Genomic DNA, 4,060 nt, shown 5'->3' on the forward strand with positions numbered 1-4,060 from the left:
GGACCGGCGGTGGGGAGTGGTTTCGAGGAGGGCGGGCCGGCCGCGGGCGGCGGGGGCTGGCAGTTCGGCCGGTGGTCGCTGGCGGCTCAGGGGGTGGAGTTTGATGATAAACTGGAGGCCCTTGATTTCGTATCCAACGGCTGGAAAATCTAATGACCAGAGATGAAAAAGTCAGTCGACTGACGTGTAGCCTCACCCCGCACGTACACATGCACGCACGCATGTAGGCGTGCAACACTGACACGTACACACGCACGCATGCTGGCGTGCAACACTAACACGTACACATGCACTCACGAACACACGCACGTACGCACCCATGCATGCAACATTGAAACGTACCCTTGCATGCACGCAACACTCGCACGCCTGCATGCACACAACACACGACGCAAGACACACGCTCAACCTATACGTGCATGCACCCTTTGTTAAGGACATGGATTGTTACGGGTATTAATCAATCTTATCTGTGATAAGCAGAACATTGATGTTTGCAGCGGTCTTTATGAATCACAATGTATCGAACGGGCTATCAACATAGTAGGCTTATCTACATGAAAAAAGATGACGTCACACTCAATGAACAATCATCGGTTTATGAAATGCCCGCTTCTGACCGCCCTGGCCCACCAAAGGTTCCTCTGCTCTGCGCTGCCTGCGTTGGGTCACTGACATGCAGGCCATGCACCCAAAGAGCCCACACGTCAGTGGAAGAACGGCGCGGTATCCTAGGTCAGAGTCGAGGGCGCCACTCGCGGCACGCCCGGCTGAACACGTCTCCGTGCCGCATTCAAACGCCTGCATGAAACCCGCCCGTGTGGAAGCCGAGAAACCCACTCTGGACACGCGTCCGTTCATGACCGGGCCGGCGTTAAACGCAACGCCGGCCGAGCTCCTCCTGTCCGTTGTCTATTTAATCTCCTATTTAAACGAGGCCAAACGCCGGCCAAGAATCGCACACCTCCGGCGCTCCCCTATCTCCTCCACCATTTTGTCCACTCTTACAATGGCTTACGAAGAGTAGTTATTCCGCATCCAAGCCGGCTGGGTAGCCCGCCGAATACGAGCTATGTTGCTTGCTGATCCACCTCCCTCCCCTCGCCCAACGGAGCCAGTTGCCGCCCCAAGCCGGCGCGCGGTTCAGCAACTCGCCGCTCCAGGCCAGCTCGACGAGGAGCGGCGCACGGGCGTCATTGCTGCCGTCCACGCCGCCGCCTCGTACCGCGTCTCCCGTTTCTGTGGCCGAGACTCCCATGCTGGCGGCCGCGCTATGCAAGCAGCGACAGAAGCCGGGTGTGCGGAGAGCGACGAGTCGGTGGCCAGCGCCTCCGCGTCCGCCGCCATCATCGAGGAGAAGTAGAACATGGGAGGCCGCCGCTGCTTGGGTCCCATGAAGGCCACCTCGGAGGCGACGCCGGCGTACACACCAGGTGTCTTGCCGGATCCTTTTGTTGCGAGGACCTTCGTCGACCCCGCATGGGCTCCACGGAAGAGGGGAATGTTAGGATGAACTCGAGCCGGTGCCGGCCATGGCGAAGTAGTGGCCGGTGATGAACTCGAACCGGTGCCGGCCACCATCATCTTCGGCACCAGCCAATGATATCAGTTGGGCAGTGGGGAAGCGAGCCGTCCTTTGCGCTGAAGCATATACCTCCAGGGCTCCCGGCAGTCCGGTGATCGTGCTGCCGGACATGAGGAACACAAATCGATCGGCGGGCGACCATTTAGGCCAGGTATTATATACCTGTGTTGTCCAGAACTAGCACCGCGTAGTTCATTTGAATGTAATGAAATCCGTCATGTTTGTATGAAAATCCGGTATTTTATATGATTTCCGTCGTTGTTTATATGAAATATCAGTTTGTCTACGTGTTTGCGTGAATTTCGTCCGGTTGGTTGAGTTGTTGTCATAATGTGTGCGGCTACAGTTGGATGGCGTAATTCGCGGGTTGCCGGTCGGTCTGCGGGCGGCTCGGGCGGCGTTGTGGGACAAAAAAACATAGCTCGTGTGAGCTCGTCTCCAACGTGCGCGCTGGAGGATGCATGACAGCATGAGCACCCGAGCCATTCCTCGTTCATCGGTGGCAAAGGCACCGGTGGACAAAAGGGTCGCCAATATTTTGGCTACCCTGGGCAAGATCCAAACAGCCCCTCCCAACAGATTCAAATCCCTCGTTCGCCGTGGAATTTTGCCATGTGTTGTTTTCATGGACTAGCAAGATGCCTGTGCATTGCACGGAACATCAAGATGCATTTTTTTACAAACTCCCGCATGCATGCAAGGGATAATTAATGTCCTCCTTTGCTAGTACCACGAGGCAAACACCATTAATATTGGATCGATTAGTGTTAATGGACTTGTATATCTGCAAATTGTAATTTTGATAGTGGTCCCTTGTATATAAAAATGGAGGGAGAAAGATGAGAGATAAGGTGAGGAGGAGTGGGGCGTGGTGGTGACTGCTGGTCGGACCGGGCGGAGGCATGGGGATGGACGGCGCATTATGTCTAGGTTTGCATCTCTCTCACACACACCCACGTAGGTGGGGGACGTGCATGAAGAGAAGAGGTGCACGCACGGCGCACGTACTCCCGTCTCTTTCCCAACCACACCTGCGCGGGTACACGGTGGAGCTCATTTCTGTACGAAAAAGGCAGCCCACGTGGTAATTTGGCACGTGTACTGGTTGTCCACTTGGTGGAGGGAGGATCGTCTACCACGGGTGAACAAACAAATTGCGACTTGACGCGTTATGTTAAATTAAAAACAGAGGCAAACCATGTGGGGCCTACCTTAGAGGCAAGGCTCTATACACTGGAGTACTTTTGATGTGTCCCGTCAACTCGCAGAACAAGGAGAAGCTTGCTTAGTACGCCGTCTCCCCGCCCACGGGCACGGTGGCTCGCAGGATGAGGTGAAGCTTGCTTACGAGTAGTAGTACTAGTACTACTACTACTACTACTACTACTACTACTGTACGCCTTTACGCCCGCTCCCTCGCCCACGCGCGCGGTGGCTCGCAGCACGAGGAGAAAATTTTACTACTCCCTCCGTTTACTCCTCGTCCCTACTACGTACTCCCTCCGTTCCGAATTACTTGTGGCATGTATGGGTGTATCTAGATGTATTTTAGTTCTAGATACATCCATTTCTGTGACGAGTAATTTGGAATGGAGTACTCCCTCCATTTACTTATACAAGGCCACTATAAAAAAATACATTTTGCATCTATACAAGGCCACAAATAGTAATCGAGACAAAAGTTACTACTCCCTCCTTTCCAGTTTATAGCTCAATTTCAAAATCTCTCCAAACAAGGTAGACGGTGAGTGGTCGAATTAATTTCGTAGTTTGCACAAGTAACTAGTACGCTCGTTTTTCTCAAGAAGTTATGTTTACCGAGGCATTAATTAGAACGAATGCATGAATGACCACTAAATTTCCATGAACTTGTACATGCATTGGTGAGTTTCCTCTTGACACTGCTTGCGTCGGGTGATCTAACGCACCTCGAAATCCAACATGTAATGGTACTACTACTAGTATAGTAGAGTTGAGACTTATCAAACGGAAAAACGAATGTTTTTTAGATGAGCCCTATAAACCCTAGTGGGTACGTACTCCATAAAAACAGATTTTTCCAAAACTAAGTCGGTCCCTTTCATGAATTTTGTAGTATACTCCTCCGTCGACGCTCCCTTTCATGAGTTCTGTACTTCTGTCGCCGACATGTGGGACATATAGCAACCGGGTCGACGTGTCAAGCACCAAATAATAGTGCAGAACAGCAGGGGGACGCACCCCACTCGTACCGGCCCAGTAGTAGTAATGAGCAATGAGACGTCAAATCACAATGCCGCACCTTCCCAGACGGACGAAGCAACCATTATTTCACACTTCGGTTTGCCATCATCTCAAACCACGTAGTATTGCTTCTGCCTCAAGAGGGACACGCGCATCACCTTGGTACATCATGACACGTGGGACCGCATGATAGGCCATGCTCCCCCGCCGATCGCTCGGTAAAATCACCTCATTTTTACTATACTTCCTCCG

Source organism: Triticum aestivum, chromosome 7D (genome assembly GCF_018294505.1).
Source record: "Triticum aestivum cultivar Chinese Spring chromosome 7D, IWGSC CS RefSeq v2.1, whole genome shotgun sequence".
Classification (NCBI taxonomy): domain Eukaryota; kingdom Viridiplantae; phylum Streptophyta; class Magnoliopsida; order Poales; family Poaceae; genus Triticum; species Triticum aestivum.